The 24424-nt window shown below is 51.2% G+C and overlaps 1 long non-coding RNA gene across 2 annotated transcripts in view; it reads left to right on the forward strand.

Moving 5' to 3' along the window:
• LOC142886216 (uncharacterized) overlaps positions 1–24424 on the forward strand; it is a 119256-nt gene that overhangs the window by 34394 nt on the left and 60438 nt on the right. For both annotated transcript variants that reach the window (XR_012926392.1, XR_012926393.1), the window contains exon 3: positions 21745–21870. This is a non-coding gene — a long non-coding RNA (uncharacterized LOC142886216). The remainder of the gene's footprint in view (positions 1–21744; positions 21871–24424) is intronic.

A 24424-nucleotide genomic window follows, 5' to 3' on the forward strand; every position in this document is an offset into this window, starting at 1 on the left:
ATTTTTTAAAATCGGATGTTGATTCGACAAACCTTCTTCCTGCCACGTTCACGTCGGACCGTTCGGGGTCCCCCCCAACCCCTTCCCGGGTCAGTTGACCCAGGTAGCCACACCTCCAGGCCAACGTCAGCACCCAACGTGCGGTGAGCCACAGTTGGCCTCTGCGTTTGGCCGAAGCCAGTCAGGAACTCGGTGGGAAATAAAAAAAACGACAAGCCTTTTTTTCCACTGTAAAACTCTTCAGCGCTGTTCCGTCTTCTTGTTTTCGTGTGAAATCGCTCCGAGTGCAGCGTCCCCGCGCCAACATCCTTCCTCCTTGCGGCAGCGCTCGCTTCCTGCATGAAGCCTCTCGGCCGCTCCGTGGTGAATCAACCGAAGGGGGGGGGGGAAACGCCTCAGACTGGATGGTTTTAGGGCGGACGGCCGAGATTTTACACTCAGCCGCACTGTGTGTGTGTGTGTGTGTGTGTGTGTGCGTCCGAGACAAAAAAAAAGGAGGGAAAAGGCGGGAAAAGTGGATGTCAGCCTGAGTCGGCTTTTACAGTGGGGAGGGATGACAATGGTCCTGCTGTGTTGGAGGAAGGGGTGTGGCGGGGGGAAGGAGGGAGGGACGGAGGGCAGGGGCTCTGTGGTTGGTTGGCGCAGGGTTTTTGGGTGAGGATGATGAGGAGGGAGGGAGGGGGGGAGGAAGGGGGTCAGCCATGGAGATGCAGATCGCCTCTTTGAGTCCCGTCGCCAGGCTTTGATGTGAAGAAGGGGGGGGGGGGGGTAGGGGAGGGGAGGGGAGGAGGAGAAAAAGAGGGACTTCATCCAGACTGACTCTCACACAACGCTTCCCTCCTCGGCCTCCCTCTTCCTCCCTTCAACTGACAAAACAGACCCTGAGGCACAGCAACCCCCCCACCCCCCCTAATCCCCCCCCTTTCCTTCCCCCTCCTCACCCCTCCGTCCCCCTCCATCCTCCTCCTCTGAGCTCAGCTGTATCCCCAGCCTCCATTTGAGGGAGGGGGACACTCGGGATGGTGTGTGTGTGTGTGTGTTTGTGTGTGTGTGTGTGTCTTGACCCGACCCGTTGGCACAGCTGACAGTAAGTCCGGCCAGTTCTCTGCACAATTTGAAATCCCCCCCCCCCCCCCGTCCAGGCGAATGTTCTCACCAGGACGTCTGCGTCCGACATCTGGACTCTGAGCTCTCGATAAGCCACCCCACCCCCACCCCCCGCCCCCCCGCAACCCTCCCCAGTGGCCAATGAGAAGTCTTCTCACATCACACGATGCTGCTTTAACGACAGCGGAGGGGGGAAGTTTAGTGGCCGTTTACACAAATACGAATACGGGATTCACTGAAAGCGCAAAATATTCATGCAGTTCGGCCTTGCGTTTAGACGAAGCCGCACTTTGGAAAACGCTCCTCAGGGTGGATTTTGTTGAAAACGCTGCCTTGCCCGGATTTGTGTAAACGCCCAAACCGATCTTCTTTTGGAAACGCTGATGTCACGGCTCTAAACCCCTCGCCCCCGCCCGGGCAACCTGAGCGGCCGTGAGGTGCAGACGGCTACTCATTACGACAACAACGACCACGTTGGGCAGCGGACTTGTTGCCGCAAACGATGGTGAACGATAACACGCGGTGCAGGTGGATCAATCGTGGACTGCGTGCAAAACGAAAATAAACACTACTTTTATTTTCTTTTGGCTCGGCGGACTGATGGAGGAAACCCGAATGGCAAAACCCGCATTCAGGGAGTGAACTTGCGGCGCCACACCTGGCCGGGTACAGGTACTACATAGTTTTCAGTCATTCTTAGCGTATTCGTGTGAACAGGTTTTTTTCCGAGTGCGGTTTTGAAGATGAGCTGTTTCAAAAAAATATTTGACTGAGTGTGAGCGGCCTGGCCCCTTAGTCGGACCCCTGACACGCAGTGCAGGGCTCCGCGATTACAGCCAGAAGTCAAAAAAAAAAATTGGAATTATTGATGAATCTGCCTGGTTCATCCTGGCCTGGCACTTGGATGTAATTCCCTGAACAGCTTCTCGCTCTCGCTCTCTCTTCGTTGGCCAGTTCTACGCTTCCATCCACAATTCTCACCTTACAGTTTTTGCTTCCCCTTCTTCTGGTCTAACCGGTGAGTTCTATGTCCTGTTGGTTCAACACGGTTTTCCCCTCGCAGCTCTTTGTCACATCCATATCCACTGCTTGGGAAGATTGCGCTTTTCGGGCTACCGGAGCATTTTTCCCTGCAGTTCCACGAGTCACCACTACGCAAGCATGAAGTTCCATTCATGTTCTTTTGCTTCTTCTTCCATAAGATGTAAATATAAAGGTCTTCATCATCATCATCATCATCATCATCATCATCATCATCATCTTCTTCTTCTTCCTCTTCTTCCTCTTCTTCACTCATCCACAGATTCAGGTATCTTTGCGCAGGGAGCAGCCAATGAAAACCTTTGCTCTGTCCTGCCCCCCCCCCCATCCCCCCGCAGGATCACATCATATGATTTCATAGATTTCACGCTGTTTCCTCCCGAGGCACCAAATCATTTAAGATAAATCTGTTCACACATGCATCGAGCCCAACAAGCCTTCAGGATCTTTCAGACCGACTTTGAAGTTTTAATTTGCGTCCCTGTTCCATTCACGATGAACGCTTTGGAACCCCCTCAACCCCGGGAATTTTGTTTTTCTGACGCTGATCAAACGCAGCGGCTCAGCCTGGACGGAATAATCCGGAAAACCCCAAAAGAAGCTCTTGACGCAAGTTGATTGGCACCTGATCCGGGCGGGATATTGTCCCCCCGACGGACCGGACCGGTCGACTCTGACGGCCCCCTGCTGGACGCATTGACACACTTCGTCCGAGCCTCTTAAGCTCTTCCTTTCACCACAAAACCTGCATTTGTGATTAGGGAGGGAAATGAAAGAAACGGCAGAGTTCAAGTTTGACGTGGCCTGTGCTGAAAAAAAAAAAAAAAAAAAAAAGGGAAGAAATGCGGAGTGGGCATTTCTGAGACGCAGATAAAAGAAATAAAAGGGAGAGTGAATAGAAAACGGTTGGCTAATTAAATCTTTATGGCCGCAGCTAATCTAGTGAGTGGCAGCCGGCCGGTCCGGCTCTCTCAAAGACCCGGTTCCTTCAAAAACTTTCTCTTTATTCGCCATTTGTGCATTCTCAGCCCACACTGGGTTTTTTTTCTTTTTTTTTCATTAGCCTCAGCAACAAAAAAAAAAAAAAAAAAAATCCCTTTTCTTTCTGGCATCTGATGGAAGGCTGAGAGCGGAGATGGACAATGCAGGGCCTCATTACAGGAGACTAGAGGAGCGGGGAGGTGGGGGAGGGAGGGGGGGGAGGGAGGATTTGGAGGGGTGAGGAGTTTTCATCCTCACGTCTGAATATGTGGCTGCAGTGGGTGGTACGGTGCGAGGCACGGAGAAGGGTGGGGGGGTTGGGGCTTAGTGCTGGTTGGGGGTGAAGTGCTGGAGAAGAGGTGGTTAGCTTAGCCGCGCGGCTAACTGGTAGGAGGCCTCACCAGGACGGGACTTTCTGACTTCGTACCGAGGAAGAAAGGGAGGAGGAGGAGGAGGAGGAGTAGGAGGATGGGGAGGCGGGAGGGGGAGGGGGAAGAGGGGAAAGTAGAGGAGGAGAAGAGGAGGATGAGGAGGGTAGGAGGAGGAGGAGGGGGAGGAAGGAGAGGAGGAGAAGGAGGAGCCGATGGTCTGAGATCAGATGTTTCCTCCTGATAACAGGCAGCTGCAATGATCTCTTGCAGATGCAGGCTGAGCTCAATATATTTTTTTTCTCCTCCTCCTCCCAGAGAGAGGCCAGAGGTTGACGTCCACGTGCCCCGACGCTGGCCTCCAGATCCTCCACCCCCCCAACCCCCCCCCTCCTTTCCCTCTTCTCCCTGTCCCTCTCGCTCTCTTCCTCTCCTTCTTCTTGGTCTTGGTTCTGCTTTTCCAGCAGTTCCACAGAGCTGGCGGGAGTCAGGAGACTGGCCGGACCCAAAATGCCATTTGCTAAATTGAATAACAGGCCTCGCTCACACTGTGCAGCGGCGGTGGCGGCCCCAGTCAGCGAGGCAACAATGAGCCGCTGTTTACGGGCCGGGAGATTCTTAGCAAAGCAAAGACATGCTCATCAAAAAGGACCACGCTCCTGTTCGGAAGACTGAGGCTGTTTAGCTAATCTATCTATCTATCTATCTATCTATCTATCTAGCTAGCTAGCTAGCTAGCTAACGTAACATATTTCCTCTGTTAGCTTGTAAAATGTTAGCTCGTAAAAACAGCGGAGTGTTTACCTGGAGGAAAGCAAGCCCCCAAAAAATGAGCTAATAAGCTAACAGAGGGTCAACACTGGAGCGTCGATTGTCGGAAAGGCGACACCAAAGGGTTGGTGGTGGTTGTGGGGGTCTCTAATGGTGCGCGACAGGAAGTGATCACTGTGTGAAGTTGGCGGGATAAAAAAAGAAAAAAAAAGAGAGGCAAGTGTGATGTTTACAGCCAATCTCTATTGGGCCGTAGTTCAGTTAAAAGCCTTCAGTGTGAGTTCCCGAGGCGCTCTCATTCCTTTGTTTGGATATTTCCTAACAAAACCAGCGTGTTGAAAGGCTTCGTCTGGGGACTCGCGCGTGATTAGAACCTGACGCTGCACTTCTTTCCAGTCAACAGACGGAGTCGCGGCGTCGCCCTGCTTTGTGTTTTTTTTTTTCCTCCTTCCACTTTATGATTCACAACATCACTGACAACAAACAGTTTAGCAGTTTAAACCGAGGCAATTAGTTGGCGGTGGCTGAAACCAGAGCGGAGAATGAAACCCGGGGAGCCTTTAGCGAGACGGCAGACAAGCACATGTGTAAGCTAGCGCTAACGCTAGCCGCTTTTTAACGTGTGTAAAACTTTTAAGCAGAAACTTGAACACCGCGTCAGTGTCAGTCTTTTGTAACATGAAAACATCCTGTAGTTAAAGTGCTTTTTTTAAACACGAATACAGACGAGTTCAAGCCTAACGGCAAACGTTACGGTCTGTTTTTGGTTCAAACGGAAAGTATTCCGGACGTCTCGCGTGCTTTTTTCCCCTCTTCCCTCTCAGCCCCTGAGGTTGCGATCCGCTGTGAGGTAACAACAAGTGGGATCCCACCTCGAGCTTAAACAGCCACGACCGGCCCACACCAAAGTCGGCGCGAGACAAACGGCTCGTACACTGTGCGCCGACTGTACCGCTGGAACACAAATGAGAAGCAGGCCTGCAGTATAATCTGAGCCGACTGGAGTTTTTTTTTTCATTCTTTCTCTTTCTGGGTGGGGGGGGGGTAACTGTTAAGAAAAAAGAAAAAAGAAAAACAACACGGGCTGGGACGAAAAAAGTGGGGGGGAAGGAGTAAAAATAGGGAGAAAAAGCCGGTCGGCAGCGAGGGAATGCGAGGAGAGCGAAGAGTTAAGTCCATTTCCTGAGTATAAATTAAAAGCGTCTTGTAATCACATTGCAGGAATGCAGTCGGTGAACACTGTTAAACACTCCCTAAGCCCTGGCTCCACTTCACTCTCTCAGCGCTGCACACAAAGGAGCCTTTGTTCTCCTCTGCGCTCTTGAAAAGCAATGCTCAGTCACTCCCTCCCCCCCCCCCCCCCACCACCCTCCTCCCCCTTGTGCTGTTTCTGTCATTCTCCTCTCTCTCTCTCTCTTTCTCTCTGCCCCCCACCACCCTCATCCCTTCCTCCGTCTTTCCCTCTCTTTCTGTTTCTTTCATTCACAGCCTCCACCTTCAAACTCTATACTTCTATCTCGTCTGAGCTGGACCCCCCCCCCCCCCCACACACACACACAGACCCACCCACCACCCCCGACTAGCCTTAAAAAAAAAAAAAAAAAGGGCCAATGCACAAATTCTCTCATAATCATTTGGTTCCCATTGGGGTCGGGGGGGAGTGAGGGGGAGAGGGGGGAGGGATAGCTGAGCGAATCCACGAGGTTACCAAAAGAAATCTGGCGTGCACTCCCTGCCCACCCCCCCACCCCCCTTCTCCCAGGATCTGCCCGGCCCCCACCAACAGCTTTTTCTGGTTAACCACACATTTACGGTAAAAAATCTGGAATGGCGTGTGGAAGGAGTGGGGGGTGGGGGGTGGGATGGGGCTGGGAGTGTGAGGGGGTGGGGGGTGGGGGGTCCTGGTCTTTCTCCGAGCGCTGACTGAAACCGTTTAGGAACCAAAAAGATCTCCCTCGGCGCCGCATGCGGCTCACGCACACCTGGCGGCGGTGGAAAAAGAAAAATGAAAAAAAGAAAAAGAGAAGAAGAAGGCAGGCAGGCAGGCAGGCAGGCAGGCAGGCAGGCAGGCAAGTGTGCAAAACCTATTGAGTTTTAGCAATCCGGCCGTCGGTGACAGGCCTGTAAAAAAATCTCCTACCGTCGGAACTTGTTTTCCTGGACTGGAGAGCCAGCGGCTGACCCCCCCCCCCCCCCCCCAACCCTTACCTCTGCCCCGCCCGCTGCTACCTGCCAGCCTTCACCTGTTGATTGATTTGGCTCTTTGTGTTGTGTCAGAGTAAAGGAAGGGCATGGAAGGCCTCTGTGCCCGAAGTGCTCAGGAAAGCAAACACAAGACGGCAAATCATTCACTGGATCTGTGTCGGAGCTACTGATTTGGTCTTCTTTTTCTTTTCTTTCTTTTTTTTTTTTTAATGATTTTTTTGTGTGTGTGTCATGTTTATGGACCTACAAAGACTCTATACAGGTGTGATAGATGTTTTGGCAGCAGGCAGGGCTGGAAGTCATTGGAAAAGACTTAAAAAGTATATGAAGTATAACGGTATATAGCTTTTAAATTGATTTAGCATGTCCTGAAGGGACTCGTTGAGCCAGTTGAGACACACATACACACACACACACACACACACACACACACACACACACACACACACACACACACACACACACACACACACACACACAATGCTAATGTTAGCTTCTTTTCTTAAATTCCCGTGTCGGTTACATCATTGCTTGACCTGATTGGCTAAACTTTCTAATCAAATGGATGATAAAAAAAAAACAACAACACACAAGTCTTCCACATTGTTTCACACAATCATTGGACACGCTAAGATTTTCCTTGGGCGCCAACCACAAAGTGCGTGCGTGCGTGTGTGTGTGTGTGTGTGTGTGTGTGTGTGTGTGTGTGTGTGTGTGTGTGTGTGTGTGTGTGTGTGCACATGGCTGCCATATTTCATAACAATCCAGCCAACAGTCAAAACCACATCTGTCAAGGCGGACGACAGAGATAGACGGTTGCCCCCTCGAAATGAATTGGATTCACCCTCTGGGGAGAGAGAGAGAGAGAGAGAGAGAAGGAGAGAGAGAGAGAGAGAGAAGGAGAGAGAGAGAGAGAGAGAAGGAGAGAGAGACTGCGTTGTTGTGTTGTGTTTAGTCATGACAAGCTGTCCGATAGATGCGGAGATACGTCTGTTGCTCAGACCACAGCGCCGATAAATCTGATTGACCAGCTGCCTTTTCCTAGTTAACCACGTATTGAGGATGGAATGAGGCGGGGGAGGAGGGAAGGGGAGGGGTGGAGAGTAGGGGGGGCGGCCCTCCTCCTCCTCCCAGTCTTCCTCCCAGCTCTGAGCCGTCATGTGGGTCAACGAGAAGCTGTCAGGATGACAGGCTGAGCATCACCCCCAGGTTGCTCGAACCCGTGTCTTTTTTTTCTCTCGTAACTTTCTTTTTCTTCTTGGTAGCAAAGTGAGAGTGTTGTACATAGACTCCTCTGGTGCCGCATGACCGGACACCCCCCCCTCCCCCCCCCCCCCCCCCACACACACACACACTTTGCGAGACGCAGTGTTGTGAGACACAACGCAGTTTCCGTCGCACGCAGGCCCGCGCTGTCGTAAAAAAAAGTAAAATCACCGCGGCCTGAAGTTCCAGTCCGTTGTTGCCGGATGGACAAGTCAATCCAACACAAAACCACAAAACTCTGACGCGCTGGCGCAGGAATCGGGATCCTAACGCGCAAAAACAAACAAACAGAAATTCTCTATTTGACCCTTTGTTTTTTTCCTCCGACGCTCCTCAGCCTGAGCGCTGAATGCAGCGAGCGAGCGGTAAAGTAATCACGCCGTTCTTTTTTTTCCTGTGAGGCGCGGCGTGCCCCGTCCTGTCGGACGGTTTGCCTGCCACCGAGAGGACCTGAGGCGTAGAGTGCAATCACGTCCATCATCCCGCCATCAAAACCCGTCACACGTCTCGCCTGACGCAAGAGCGCCTTGCGCAAATCGCCTCCCAGCAGGTGAGCGCCGGCTGCGGTTGAGAAGAGGTTCTGACTCGTCGGGCCGTCGCCGCAGGGCCGTTTATTATCTTATTAGCGGCTTCTGGAAATAATACAAATCGTCTTTTAACTTTTTTTTGGTTGATTTTCCGTCTTGACCCGACACGTAAACCGGATGTGAGATGGGGCTCAATTTTTCTTTTTGATGATTACAGGTTGAGGGAAGATGAAAGTTCGTTGTCTAACTTCAAAAATAAAACTTCAATAAACTATTCATTGTGTAAAATCTGGCTTAATTTATGATTTTTATATTGGTAAAAGCTTAACATGCTGCCAATAAATACATGAATAGAAGTGCATTTTCACAGTGCAAAAAAGTAGTTCTTATATATATAAGAACTACTAGAATATACACAGAATATACACAGAGCAATAGGTCTCGCTCCTAGTTGGCTGCCATTTTGCACCATCATTTTGTCAGGACTTCCTTAAAAATGCACACACTGGACCTTCCAGGAGACTGGCGTGGTGTTTGCTGCACCTACGGAAAAAAGTGAACCGTTTCCAAAGTTGACCCGACACAATTTGACGCCGCCGCCGAGGAAAACCTCGGCACGGCCAGATCGAGCGACTGCACTCGAGAGCTCTGCCAAAATCTGACGTGGGCGGAGACGAGTTATGACACAGCCCTGAGTCACTCAGTGAAAGCTGATAAGGTCCAAATTCCTCAACTGTGGTCGAGTGTAACCCAGAGAGCGCAGCCCCGGTGCTCCCTGATGATTCTTCTGACTTTTGTTTCGGCTGATGTTGAATCACATCCTCTCGGCCGCAGTAACTCAATATGCGGAGAGCAGATACCAGGTTAGAAAAACAACCCGCAGCGAACAAAACATGTCATGCTAAGATCCGTCGGATTAGGTACAGTTCAGTCTCAGGCGGCCTTGAGTTTGATGATTCATGCCAAGGCACACATGGGACGAGTCCTTCCGCACAGAGTAATCCGTGACAAATCCTCTTGTTCGGCTTATTGAAACACTTCTGACCACTTTGTCAAACTCCATCCCAGTTACAGCTTCCCTGGAAGGTTATTGATTCTAAGTCCAAATGCTAGAAGTACCAGAGGAAGAGTAGCCAGAATACACACCAAGTATAACTTTTTGACCCGGAGAAGTTTTTGTGGGGTTGTCAGGGCGGAGCAAATGGTTGCGAGCGGGAACCACTGGATGCCAATTGTGACCAGCCTAAATTGTGAAAGAAAAAAAAAAAAAAGCCCCAAACAATCCACGCAAAAACCTCACCGTGCACTTAATTCATCGCTTGAGCGACACAAACAGTGAAGCCTCTGCTCCACTAAAATTAGCGGGACGACACCATGTTTTTGGACGCGGGACGTCGCGGAAGTAATCGGCATTGAATTCTGTCTCCACGCACCAAACCCAGCGGGGTGTCTCTCCCCCCCCCGCCGGCAAGCTGCACCCCCTGCGCTTTCACCGCTGCGTGCCTGCTGACGTCATCGCGCTGAGATCGCATGATGAAGTTCTACAGAATTCAAGAGTGCGGCGGTGGCCGGTGTTCTTAGTAGTAGTTGGCTGTAGTGGAACGATGACGTCGTTGCCGCCAGACTTGAAGCAGCGCGCAATTTCTTCCTTCGATTAAACGGTTATTCCCGTCTCTCGTGGGTCGTGGTGCCTGGTGTACTTCAGAAGTGTGATACCCTCCAATCAGCATGCCACTGACTTTCAGGCTCCTTTTTTTGGTGCAACAAACCTTTTTTTTTTTTTTTTTTCTCCACGTCCTCCAAACGCGTACTGGCAGAAGTGTGTTCCCCCGGGACTCTGAGGCCTGTAGCAGCCTGTCTGAAGGCGAAGCACCTCGACGTCTCAGGGTGTAGCTGCACCGCAGGCGGGGCCAAACAGCTCCGGTGTCCTGTTTTAGAAGGAGCACACAGAGAGAGAAAGGAGACACTCAGGTGAGGCGTCGTCAAAGGGAACACGCCGCAGGGCAGCTTCACTTCCGGTTCTACTATTTCAGAGGAGGGGACGTCGTCTCAGAAAGCCGCCCTCGTGCAGGACTGACTCAGTGTGCAACCGCGAGTCCTGCACACAGAGCGATCTTCTGTCCGTCTACCTCTCCCTCTGTCCCTGCCGAGGCGAGGTCTGCGTATTTACACGTCCCGCGTCCACGAGCGCCAAACGTCAGAGCCGAAGCGAATCTGTTTATCTTTTCTGGCGTCGTCCTCGGACTCGCGTCTCCCTCCGCCGCTGCGCTCGCGCTGCGCTCGCGGTGGTTTGTTTTGAGAGGTGGGGAGGGGGGGGCTTCGGCGGCGGGGAAACAGACGAGCAAAAACATCTGCAGCCCGCTGCTGGAGGATGAACAATCTCAGAGCTATATTTACCCGGGACGCGGTGATGAGAAATTGTTTTCATATGGGCGCTTGAACGTTCCAGTGCTCTTGCCGGCTTTCAAAGGCAAACGCGGTTCGGCTCTGGAAGTAATGTCATACAGTTGGGTTGTGACAAGAAATTTAGACGCACCACACAATTAGGATTAGAATTCTCAGCCCCCTCGCGCAGATGGAAGTCAGTCATTATGATCTGTTTGTTGGAGCGTAAATGCCCGGAGAGCTGGGGAAAGTCTTTGTTTGGCGGATGAAACTGACGCCACCGCGAGAACAGAAAGAAAGAAAAAGAAAAAAACAAAAAACAAAGACGCTGATGCAGTTTTTACTCTGCATTTCCACAGGATATAAACTACCGCAGGTGACCCTGGTTGCTTTGAGCAGGGCATATACAAGGGGCTAACATGGGGAATGAAGCAACAAAACATCGCCGCAGAGGTTAAATCGTGGCGTCGACCATGCGGAACAGGTCTGAACCACCTCAAAACATCTCATTTTGCGATTCCCAGAGACCAAAGCTTCCCCACGAGAGAGAAAAAACTGCCCTTTCACAGGCAATAACCACGAGTAGATCCATTGGTTTCCCCTTGGGTAGCTCATTTTCTGTCCTTTTTAAAAAAAACAAAAAAAACAATGACTGATTGATTACCTCTCCAAATATACACTCACTGGCCACTTTATCAGGCACGACATTCAATTGCTCCTTAAGGCAAACCATATGTCACGGGCTCGACACATTTTGAAAGTTTTGACAATCAGGAGTCTTCACGTGGTTTAGGTGCAAGAGCAGGTATCGTGTTTTTACAGCAGCAACAGAAAAAGATTTGCATAAGCGACTGCTGGGCAAATGTTTAACATTAGCCCCGGCTAATCATAAAAGATCTCCCAGCGTCCAATTACCCCGGCTACTGCCTGATACAGTGTCGGTTAACAATGCCGTGTTTATTCAGAGCAGGTTCGGCCCTGCCCTGCCCTGCCGCACCTGCTTCACACCTCCACCTCACGCCAGCTTGTTGCTGTCGTAAGCCTCGAGTTCAACTTCTGCGCAGTAACTCTTTGGCTGGCTGCGACTCCGGTGTGCGTGCAGCCCAAAGCTGCGGCGAGTCACGTCCCCTTGGGCGGCTGTCATTCTCCCGTTGACCTCTGACCCCGTGTTTACGAGCAAATTAAATGGTGTTTGCCTTTGAAAATCCTTGGTATCGTTGTTTTTTTAACAACATGAAAAAGATATATTCTGTAAAGTTTCCTCATTATGCAAAATTAACTTCATAATGTATTGCCACGGTAGTTTGTGTCTTCAACCTGTCGATAAACTCCCCAGAAATGAGAAAAGCACATTCTGTACTTCCTTCACTTGCTCCCCTTTTCAGGAGACCATTGCCACTAAATGACAACCCTTTGTGATGTCACAGAGGACACGGATACCTCGTCCAGGCTAGTGACAATACTCATTACCAGTGTTTCCAGTCCAGACCAGACCACCTTCGCTTTGTCCCCTTCCAAACAGCTGGAAGGTCCAACTTAGCATCAACGTAGCACTTAGCCGGAAGCTAAAACCAAACATTTTTGCTGGAGGCTGTAAACAGAAGGCTAAATATGCTGTTTTCTGGAGATCCAGGCTGAAAACTAAAGATCTGAAGATGGTTACAATAAGGGTGTTTTTGAAGGATGTGTTAGATTCCTGCCATTGTGAAAGCTGGTCAGAAAATGAAAAGTCCTCCATGCCAGAGTGTTTAGCGGGAAGCTACATTGTAGGTCCTGATTAGCTCAGAGTAAAGACAACAAATATGGATACAGTTTTCTCCAAACACCCACCTATTTCAATCCCAGGGCACTTTCTCTCGCAGTGTGTGTTTAGCCGAGCTCCGCGACCTCTGCATGCCCCTCGCCACTTTCCCTTTCCTTATAAACATCAACGCCCTCCACGTGAATATACATACGGACCTGAGATTTGGGCATCCTGGTCAGGTGGCTCGCTCCTCCGTCCAATAGGCACGGATCAGAAATGTTTTGCAGCAATTTGTTTGCTCCATGTGAAAGGTGCTTCCCACAATGACAGCGTCGGTCACGCTGAAGTGAAGTAAGCATTTTGTTGTCAAAGTTGCAGCCTGGCGGGACTTCCCTCACATTAATCTCTCTCCAGACTGATCAAGACTGATTCAATAGAGGACAAGGGTGTTATTTTTTAACTCTTAGAAGGATATGTTAAGTAGCTTCGGATGCCGAATCTGCCTCTGGGTCTATGCAAAGACAAGCTAACCTTAAGTTAATTTTGTCGTGGCCATTGATGTCCCAGATCGTGCGGTGGCGTTTTTTTGCACTGGCTGCAATGCTTTCCGAAACCCCTCGCCTCTGCTGCAACTTTCAAGCGTGTCGCTGCAACTTGGTGCATGTCAGCAAGCGGATAGTCGCCTTCGCTACCCCGCAAAAGCATCTCAGACCGCGCTGTTATATATGGCTGTGGGCCAACCATACCAACGACGACAACTGTAGCTGTAGATCTTGGCTCACGATGAGTTTTTCTCCAACAATGCAGGTTGCACAACACACAGAAACACATTTCTGTGTGTATTTAAACACATGATGTTCAATGTTTCTGAGTTTACGCAGCCTCCGCCATTCCACACTATATATTATTGCTCTGTTTTGAGCATGCACATACAACACTTTAGCATGCTTCTCACTCACTGCACTGAAAATTTTAGGTGCCTCGTCGTGAAGTATAGGATATTTGGGACACGCCTAGCGTCATGTTTCTACTTAAAGCATGAAAATAAGGCCCATATGCCCTGAAATTTGACGAGTATAGAAGGCACCTCTACATTTAAATGGCCCTCTGGTGACTTGCTGATGAGGGTTCCTCACACCGTCAGCGCGAGGGCCACCGTGTTTGTATACACGCGTGCAGACGCAGCGTCCTAGCGTCTACTCTCTAAAAAAAAAAGGGACACCCCGGATGTGTTTTTTCCAGGAAATAGACGGCGTGCAAGAGTCGACGCCGCCCCAACCATCAGCACCAGGCCTCTGGACATCATTGACTCCCAGCACGTCCGCTGAACCCCTCAGGGGCCAGGGGTCAGAGGTCATGGGTCTTAGGGGTTACGGCGGGGATCCCCCCGGCCCCCCAAACCGCCCCGGGAGGGACAGACCCAACACAACACGTCTCTATTTATAGCCGTTTATGACCCGCTGTGCAAGAGTTCTGTGTGTGTAAGTGCACCTCGCCGGAGCTCAAAGGCGACCAGCGCCGAGCGTGTTTGCGCACGGAGAATGTGGGCCTACAAAGCGGCGTGTGTGTGCGTGTGCGCGTGCGCGCGGCTCTAATGACAGATAATAGCAGTTTTGCGTTTGGCAGTCAGTGTGTTTGTGAGTGATTACACCTTTGTGTGTTTGTTTGGGTGTGTATTTGTGCATGTGTGTGTGTGTGTGTGTGTGTGTGTGTGTGTGAGAGAGAGAGAAACCTGTGCGCACACACACACACACACACACACACACACAGTCATGCAGAGGGATGGAAAGAGAGAAGTTTGTAGTGTGATAAAGTGACTGTCTAATTGCAGGGAGCCTCGCTGTGTGGCATGTCAGATTGTTCTTCCCCTGTGGCCTGAGGTCTGCTGCAGGGTGTGTGCACGCGCGCATGCGCGCGCCCGCGTGTGTGACGGAATATCTGTGTCTAAACATGATAAATTCAACTGCCTGTTTCAAGTCCTGGCAGGCTGCCTGAGGACCAGAGACCCAATCCACCATATTTAATGCTCGCTCCAGGAAAAAGGCCGTACATTTTTACCTTCATGTGGTTCTCTCCACTCTGCGGTCTATTACACCACCATTTGTGTGTTCGAGTGTGTGTGTGTGTGTGTGTGTGTGTGTGTGTGTGTGTGTGTGCCGAATGAGAGCGGGGGCTGCGGAGACTCGGCGCTCGCTGTGCCACAATGGCCCACATTGTTCCGCTGCTATAATCAGGGCGGACGTGGAAGTTGGCCTGGACACCCAGGGGTCTCGGCAGCGCTGGACACACAGGTGCTGCAACCGAATCCCGCGCCGGAGAGCCGGGAGAGGGTCTGGCCTCTTTAATAAAAAAAAAACAAAAAAACAAAATGAAAAAAACAAGAATATGGCCTCACGACGACGTTCCCCATTCTGACTTTCAGTTCGCCATTGTTATTATTAGCGTTGGGCTCGGGGGATGGGGGAGGGGTGTTGGCGGGGGTAGCACGGCGTACAGGTCTGCGGCATTCCGGCAGCGACTTAACGACGTGTTTGCCGCGTTAATGACACATTGCCGGATGTTGTGTGGAGAATAAACGGCTGTGCATCGGGATTATGTGCGATAAGGCGCTGTCTGCGCTGCCGCTGCCACCTGCAATTTGCCATCAAATTGTAGAAGACGATGACCGAGAAGAGGAAGAGGGAGCAGACGGACGACTGGCGTTGGACAGAAATTGCACGCAACAGGGGAGAAGCGCACTTAGGTGTAATGCGTGGAATTTGTGTTCATGCAGTTGAGATGCACCTCAATACTTTATTCTATGCAGCTGTGCTCCGTGTGATGGAGGTTCTGTGGGGCCGTCAGACACTAGAATGACATCAATCAATCAATCCTGCGCTGGGGGAGGGGTGCGGCTGGCGCACACTGATTTTCCTCCAAAGTCCCTGGGCGGCGACGTGAGTGACGGCCCGAGGCCGAGTCAACTCCGCAGAACGTCTCGACATGTCGCACTCACTCGGAGCAATTAAACGGTTAAACGCTTCTCTGAGACGCCTGTTGCACCACAGCCTCTTCGTTTTTTTTCTTCTTTTTTTTTAAATTCTCCGACTTCCTTTGTCACTGCCGCTTCCTGTTTCGCAAAAAAAAGAAAAAGAAAGGATCACTTCACCAATCCCTGCGGCGGTGCCTCGGTGATTAGTGCGCGGCTCTGGTTTCACGGCTGTTGAAATGAACAGCGACCCCCCCCCCCCCAGGCCCCCCCACCCCACCAACCCCCCTCACTCCGAGTTCTGCAGCTCCAGGAGCCCCACCGTTAATACGAAACCGCAGAATTTAAAACACAAGCACACACACACGTGCACACACACACACACACACACACACACACACAGAATTTGGGAGGGTTAGGGGACTGTGATGTGTTGAGCTGTTCCTGTTTTGGGTGAGCGTGACTTCACAGGCCGGGGCCCCGTTCAGACGACTCGGGACAAGACTCGGGCAGGTCGGACCGACGAGAGATTTTTGGCTTTCAGCGGCGTGAAAAAAAAAAAAAAAAAGGCCCTGCTGTCGCTCTTAAGAACAGCTCAGCACCTTTTCACTGCCCGCTTTTTCCATCGTAAATTTAGCTATGCATTTAGCTATGCAGCGGCGGCGGCGGCGGTCATGGGTGGGTCTCTGAGTTTTCAGCCCTTCTGGGCTACAACAAACAAAACAAAACAAAAAACAAAAGACGGCTAACAAAGCGGATGTTGGGAGGTTTATGAGATCAGACCCGAGGTTTCTCACAGAGGAGCTGTCTAATAAGAGGCTTGCCATGCTCTCCCAGGGGTCCGGCTACGCTAACCATACTTTATCGGTCCCACTCCTCTCGTTTTATTTGCGGATCAGGAGCTGTTGGAATGAGACGTTTTTTTTTGTTTTGTTTTTTTATTTATTTGTTTGGTTTTTAAGGCTTCTCGGCCTTGTTTGTGTGAGGTATCTCAGCAGATTTATCCCTCCGGACGCCGTTTTCCCCGCGTTGTTGTTTCAACCCCTATTATGTTTAATGTGTTGAAACAATGAAGGTGTTTTAGACTCCCACCACTCCCACGCCGCTGCCCTCCTCCCCTCCCGCCTTCCCCCAGCAACACTGGCAGCCAGCTGCGAGGAGGTACAGTGGAGTTAACGGGCCCACGGCTGGTGAGTCAGAATTTCCATCACAGAGGAGCCGCCGCCGCCGCTGCTGCTACTGGACAAGAGCCGCTTCGAACGTTGAGCCAGAATGAGTCAGCGTGGATGCACATTAAAGAAAAAGCGCTCAAACATTTTGGGGAAATTAAATTTTCAGTTGGATCAGAAGGCGAGCAAACAGGACATGCCTTCGAGGGCCATTGTGTAACATTTGCAGAGATCCGTTTTCAGAAAAGGACGGAAAAGGGAAGTGCATTGTGTATGTTTTCATGTACAGTTAGCTCCGCTGAGAGTAAACAGTGTGTTTACGTTACTAGTGGCTCCACTCATCAGAAAATGGCCGCCTTGTTTCTCCACTAGGCCTGAATATTGATCTTCATGATTGATGATTGACTAATCTGTAGTTCAGTACAATTGTAAAGTGACAACTAGATCAGTCTGGTGTGGTTGAATGCAGAGACATGCCTGCTACAATAAATCATTGTCTTATACATGCACTACTTCAAAACGTATTTCATTGGAAACGGGAACCCAAACTCTGTTGGACTGTTGAAGTGGCTTTTTGTTAAAGTGGTTAAATGATGTTCTTTCCAGTCAGGGAGGCGTTCAGGGGATGTTGGGGATGTTTTTAATCGGGGCCAGTTTGGTGATTCACCGTCCGACTTAAGCAGAAACGAATGCTTGGTGCTCCTGACCGACTTCTTAGTAACGTGACAAATGTGCGTCGGGCGGACGCGCGCCAACGGCGCTGCGAGGCACCGCCGCCCTCTGCAACCTCCACCACTGCGAGCCGACCCGCTCAGGGGCCGTGCGAGAATTGATTCGATGCTGGCTGGTGTTTGTCTTGGCCCGGCTGTCTTTTTTGTGGTTGTGGTCTTGGAGTGGTGTGCAGAGGGCGTTGGAGGGGAGGGGGAGGAAAGATTCACAGGGAGAGTGCAGGAGAAGAAGAAGGAGAAGAGGAAAGACTCGCAGAGAGTCGAAGAAGAAGAAGAAGAAGAAGAAGAAGAAGAAGAAGAAGAAGAAGGCCGACATTCACAGCATTATGTAAGGACTTCAAACGGGGCCCCCGATCTGGCGAGGAGTGTTGATGTGAGAGTTGTGAGCCCCTTGGGGTCAGGTGGCCCCTCGCGTACAGCCTCCCATATGGTCGGCATTTCCCTCTCCGTCGCCTCCGCCCTCTGTCTAATTGGCAGGTAATGTATCCCCCCCGCCCGCCGCCGTCCATCACCGGTGCTGATCTGGGCTGAAAAAGCCCGGGTTGGTGGACAGTGACGGTGCCGGAGGTGGCGGCGACCGCGGGCTTGGCACCGTGCCAAACGCTGACACTTTATACGCCGGCAGGTTTGGCCAAGGTGTTCATTTCAGGAGCAGCTTCTGCTTCTTCGGCCGTGGAACGTAAATCAGCGGGGCTGATGAGGGAGGTCTCGGTCAAGCTGCTGCGCCCAGCTGGACGTCCGTCCTTCATCGCCACTGTGGTCGAGAAGCTGCTGGAGCCCATCTCGAAGAAAGTCACCGGGTCAAGGCAAGGCCAAGGTTACAGAGACAAACAAGCATCCGCACTGATGCACGCGTTGAAATGTTTGGAGTTTCAGCTCAGCCTGATGTTTGCGTCTTTTGGGGACCGTGGGAGGAGAACCAGGGAGAACCTGCAGAGAAGCTGGAGAGAAGCCCTCGCTTTGACACAGGGAGAATCACAGACCTCTCGCTGTGAGGCAACAGTGCCAACCACTGTAGTGTGGATGGGTCTCAGCATTGAGATTTCATCCATCTTGATTGGGGATGGATAAATTCTCAGTGTTGGGACCCTTTGAGACGCAGGTATTTTTCTTCTTCTTTTTTTTCCTTCAACGACGCCAACGCACTTTGTTTGCAGAAAGATGATTTCTGCTCATCAGAGTTACTTCCCAATTATCGTGGGGCAGTAACTGATGGTCGGAGGAAAAAGGCAAATATTTGCCCCGTCTGCGGAAAAAAAAGCGAAAATCTGCTTCTCAAAGGCAGATTTTTGCTTTTTTTCCTCCAACAACGTCCAGATTCTCGGTTTGGACACAACTACTGGGGAAAAAAAGAGCTTCTGCTAATCAGAGGTTTTTTTTTTCCAAATTTTCACGCATCAGCCACTGCTGGTTGGAGGAAAAAAAAGCAAATATCTGCATCTCCCAACTTAAAAATGGTTTCTACTCATCGGTGTTATTTCGGAATTATCATTGGAGGCCTGTTTGGAAGAAGAAATCACAAATGGTTGAAGCTCACGGCCGTCGTGTTTCACAGAAAGGGGGGGGACGAGGGGGCGTTTCCGACCAATGGGGCGCCTGCTGTGGCGAATCCCCTCCACCTGTCGCTTCCTCTGAAATGCGACGGCATGCTTGTCCGCACCCTTTGCCGACCGTCACGCCGCCTTCCCGCCTGGCCGTTAATCACCATCGGGCTGTAATATCCCTTTTCCTGAACCTTCTGCCCACAAGCGAGCGGGTGACTTGTTTTACGGCCTCCTCAGCACCCTGACCCATCGCCTGCTGCTGCCGCTGCTGCTGCTGCTGCTGCTGCTGCTGCTGCTGCTGCTGTGAAACATAACAACACACCAGCCGACATGTGTTTGCCATAAAGCACGAAGGCTCGGAATCACGTGACGACGCTTTTACACTTTGAACCCGGTTCAAAAAAAAAAAAGAATAATACAACCGCTTTTAATCACGCTGAGCCTTTATTGTTCATAAATCTCCGGTGTTTTTCCTGCTGGCCGCAGTCAAACGGCCAAACCCTGTTTGTTATTCCACAGTCGCTCCCTCGCGCGGGCCGCATGTACGGGCCTGGGGCCCCGCCACGACCAGCCGAATCAGTCGGCAGGGGGGGGAGGGGGAGGTTGAAGGGGGGGGGAGTCTGTGTCGGCCGCATGATGTACACGAGCGACCGTAGGACCATATGACGGCGCCGCCGACGGAGGCGATGTTTCAAGGAAGAACTCAATTACATAACTTAAGACTTTCATTAAGCGCCCCTCCCCCCGCCCAACCCCTCCCAACCCCTCACCCGCCCGGGTTCCTTTCCAGTTCCCTGGGAAACGTCCAGATGTGACTTCATGAAGGGCCGCTCGCTCTCTATGGCCGGCCTGTTCCACCAAGCCCACCCCCTGCCCACCCTCCCCTTCATCAGCCGTCCCCGCAGCTGTAAGCACTCAGAGGGAAAAGCAGAGGGAGGGGGAGAGAGAAAAAAAAATGGAGGGAGGAGGTAGTGTTCTTTATTGAAAAAAAAAAAAAAAAACAGAGAGAGAGAGGGGGGGGGGGAGGGAAATCAGACATCCCACCCCTCCTGGACCCCCAATCTCTCTTCAAAACCCGGCCGGGACCCACCCAGAACAGGCATTCACTCCTCCCCCCCCAATCCCCCAAGCCCCTCGACCGCCCCGAGTCCCCCCAGAGTTCTTCTTAAGTAGGCCAATAAGTCTTGGAGCATGTGGTCTCGCTGTCAGGCCGAGGTGGCCGACGAGACGGGCCGCTGCTCCAGGCGCAGCGGCAGGAAGTGGGACCGGGCCAGGAGACTCTCAGCGAGGAGGCTGCCCGAGTAAACAACCCCCAACCCCCACCCCAGCGCACGCACATGCTTGTGCACATTGAGTGTTCCTTTTTAAAAGTTTTTGGGTTTTTTTTCCCATTGCACGCTCACGTACATACGTGGCGGACCCGTACGTACGTGAAGCGCAAACGCGCGGGCGAGAAACACGCCATCCCTTTTCGACGGCTGATGCCTGATGACTCAGGCGGGAGGTGTGGGCGTACAGGGGCGAGGGGAATGGGAGGTGAGGGGGCGGGGGTGCTAATTCATGTCAGGCTCTTCGGTTTGGCTGCGACCGCATCGTCCCTTCATGACTTTAAAACTGGAAATAGTTGAGAGACTTCTAATCAAATTAATGGTTGTGCGTACGTGTGCGTGCGTGTGTGTAAAAAGAGCGTGCATTTGCACAGCTGTGTGTGCGCACGCCGCTGTGCGGAGAGACGCAGCAGAATCCTGCGCCAAAACAACAATTTGCACCTCAAAGGGGTAGTTTGTTCTACACATTGCTGGCCTTTGGTAACCAAAACCCTTGATTGTGTGATCTTATTTCTGGTTTTCCCGGCTGGGGACGATTTTCCAGTGCCGGGCAGCTGTTTGTGTGTGACTCTGTGTTTCTGGGAAGACGGCGGACACAGGTGGGGAATCGGTTAGTGGCTGTGATTTATGGAGATCTCCTTTGACTCGCATTGTGTTTCGGCCTTCCTCTGGGCCCCTCGCACGCCGCGCTCCCCTCCTCGCCTGCTATTTCGCGCTCTCCCATAACAAAGACGGCCGAGTCGCGCGCTGCAAAAAAGCCCAGATGAGTTAGTCGCCGCCTGAGAGCGAAGCCTTGGAGCTGTTATTTAGGAGCGTCTGGAAGGATGTTGATCCAGGCAATCAGAGTCAGAGCCTTGGGGGGGGAGCGAAAGTCAAGCCTTTCTCGTAAAGTTACAAATCAGTTGCAGATTATTCAGGTCGAGGAGTTTTTTTTGTTCCTCCGGTGCTAGAGAAGATTTAAACGTGCTTGAACGAGTTTGAACAACAGTCAACAACACGGCACACCTCCTGTTGGCCCCGAGTTGTGTTCAAACTTGTGCTCCGCAAAAGGAAACCCCTCATAAAACCACTGCTGCCACACGCTAAACCGGTTTAGAAACAGTTCACTTATGAGACAAACACAATATTTTATGAACTTTAGCCAGTGTAAGTTAGCCAGCTAACAGGAAACCACTGTGTTGGAAAACAAAATAAGAGCCTGCTACACCAATGAAAAAAAGAATGTCACATGTTGCATACAGTTGGATGATTGGGATAATATGAGCCAGGTTTGTGTGAGAAGTCAATGTCTTAATAATATTTAGGCAGCCAGTACATTGTCTTTGATGTCAACTCTCCCTTCACTTCTGATGACGGTAGGGTGAGTGTCAAAATACTGACATTATTATTTGTAGGTTCAACAGCGAGCAGCTGTTAACATTGTCTTTAAACTGGCTGCAATAAATCAGCATTGGGGGAAACGGCCTTGAAGACTTTCACAACAAATACTGTGTTTCACTATTTATGTATCAATCAATTGCTAAACCTTGTGCAGGGACAGCACTTCTAAAATAATCTTTAAAAGTATATATATAAATATATTTTCACCACTAGTTATCATTTTGTCTTTCAGGGACACCAAAACAAACCGACTCCCTGCAGGTCCTCTGCAGCTTCTGGAGAGACGGTATTCCATTGATCAAACAGGGATCCGCTGGCCACACCGGGGACCGTTTCATGTATGATCTTGAGGGATCAAGTAAGTGCTCAGTGTTCGTCCCTCTTGCTATCCTTTTCTGTGTTGCTTTCTCTTTCTCCTGTGAAGCAAAGTATAGTTCGCTCGGTCATCAGCATCGAGCCTGGTCCTTTTCTTTTTTGGGTCTTTTTTTTGTTGTTTACTGATATGATGCCATAAGTGTGAACACATGACCGACCCTAGGCAAACTTAGAGACCTATATTGACTATTGACTTGTTCTAGTTGTCTTAAGCCTGAAAAGTCACAAGTCTTGGTGTTTGCTCCTGAAACTCTGGACCCCCAGTGAAAGTCAATGACTGCTCTACACCCTACTAATTCTCAAATTGAAAATGGCACACTGAGTTCGTGCAGACCGAGTTCACGGTTGTTGCTTTAGCAAAACCCTGACACCCGCATTGCCAGGAAAGGCCTTTGTGTCAGCCTTCGCCGCTAATCTGTTTTTCCTGCCTACCTGTGCGAGCGCATGTCGCAGCAGGTCGGCCAGGTGAGGCTCCGCCACTCAGCTTTTCAGGCCCGGGCTTCATCCTCGCACCCGGTCTCGCCTTCAGAGACGGGAGCAGCATTCCGAGAACCGTCTCTCGCGACGATTTTGTATTTTTCCCAGTGAGCTGAAGGAACAACAAAGAAAAACCCCTCAATCATCGGAGGAAGATCCCAGAGGGAAGCCGAGCCGGCGGCCGTCGACCGTTCCGAACGTGCCTGTCCTCGAGCGGCGCGGCGCTCAGATGTGCGCGACGAGCCGCGGCATGTGTGCACGTTTGCCTCGGTTTTGTTTTTGTATGTGAGTTGTGTGTGTGTGTGTGTGTGTGTACGTGCATGTTCCTGTGTGTTCCTCTGTGCTCCTTCTGAGTGAGTGGGTGTGAGATCTGCGGTTTCTCACAGTCAGCTCTTATCTTCCCCTCTCTCTCTCTCTCTCTCTCTCTCTTGCTCGCTCGCTCTCTCTCAGCCTCGGCCAGCAGATCATTGTGAAATACACAACACAACGTGCACATGCATGCACACACGCACACATGCAGGCAGGCAGGCAGAGCGAGTTCACTTTTAACAGTCCCTCTTCCTCCTCCTCCTCCTCCTCCTCGAGGCCTGATGATACGGAGGCCTTGTTTACAACTCGGGCAAGAACAACCATGCAACCCCTCTCCAACCTCCCCCAACCCCACATTCCCTGCCCCCCCCACCCCCCACCCCTCTTACTGTATCACATTTTTGCCATCCCCCCCCCCCCAATTATCTGTATCGTGTGACCTACGTTGCGTCAGGACCATCTGCGCTGCACTTGGCCCCGGTACAGCAACCCGAAAGCAAACACTTCCTGTAAGGAGAAGGGGGTTGTGGTGGTGGTGGTGGTGGTGGTGGTGGTGGTGTTGGGGGCGGTGGTTAAAGCGCTGGTGCTGATGTCATCGTCTGTCTGCCTCCCAGGACGAGTCGCGGCCGCCGCTTTGGTGGATCTCGCCGGTGTGCCGGCGGCAGCTGTGCGGGAAGGGAGCGACTGTTTGTTTCCAGCAGCTGAGCTGGAGTCAGATGCGCTGAGGTCACACACAAATAATTGCGTTATTAATTTGAAAAAAACAAAAAGAGGCGCGCCCGCTGAGACGCTGCTCTCCTCGGAGGTTGTCTCCTCCTCCTCCTCCTCCACCTCCTCCGCCACTGCCGGAGGAAACAGATGCTGCTCAACCTGAGGGGTCACGTGCCAGGAAACGTGCGGCTTTTTAGCGTCGAGCAGCTCGCAGGAGGTGTTTTTTTTTGCTTTGTCGTGTTTTTCTCGGTCGCGGCTGAGTGTTTTTTCCCCCCCCCTCCTGCCTCACTCTGAGCGAGCCATCGTGGCTGAAATCAGAGGAACGCCGGAGGTCAAACTGTCGGGTTTGACCGGCAGCCTGAGTGACTCACGTGGTGCTCTGGCCTGGACGTTCAGGGCCCAAACACCTGATCCACCCCTAAAGACCAAGTCAAACTGCCTCACAAAGGGGAATATTTGTCTGGTTTGTGTTGTAAAGGAAGTTGTTTGAGCTGAAACGTGAGCTGAGTCTCGTGGAATGTTGCTCGTGTAGGCATTTCTGCACGACGCGGCCAATCAAAATGAGTCCCATACTTGAGTGAGGCGGCTCGGCGTGATGGCTATTACAGAATAAACAAACGCGAAATCGCCACATTTAGCCCTGTGTTTCCAGCCTCCTGCCAAAAAAAACCAAAACACATACTGGCTTCCTTCTGAAACTGGTGCTTTGTTTCACCTTTTGTGTGTTTGGAAGGTGGTTGGTCACAGTTTTTGCTGTTGTTAACCTAGGAGAGTTGTGTGACATCACAAAGGGCTGAGTTCCCGAAGAAATGGGTGGAAAAAGGACATCTGTTTAAAATCATCCAGTTATTTCACAATAAAAGACATATTTTCCTTCAGAGTTGCATTTACAATTTGATTGAAGTGAATTAGTTAGAGGATTCTTCACTAATGCCACCGACTTTACTGTTGGAGACACCGTCAGAGGACACTAGGCATGATGGGAACATTGGTGAAGAAGAGCAGGAAGTGTCGTCACTACGGATGGAAGACTTCCTGTG

Source organism: Nelusetta ayraudi, unplaced genomic scaffold (assembly GCF_046127955.1).
Source record: "Nelusetta ayraudi isolate G7.1 ecotype Tasmania unplaced genomic scaffold, CSIRO-AGI_Nayr_v1 ptg000015l, whole genome shotgun sequence".
Classification (NCBI taxonomy): Eukaryota; Metazoa; Chordata; class Actinopteri; order Tetraodontiformes; family Monacanthidae; genus Nelusetta; species Nelusetta ayraudi.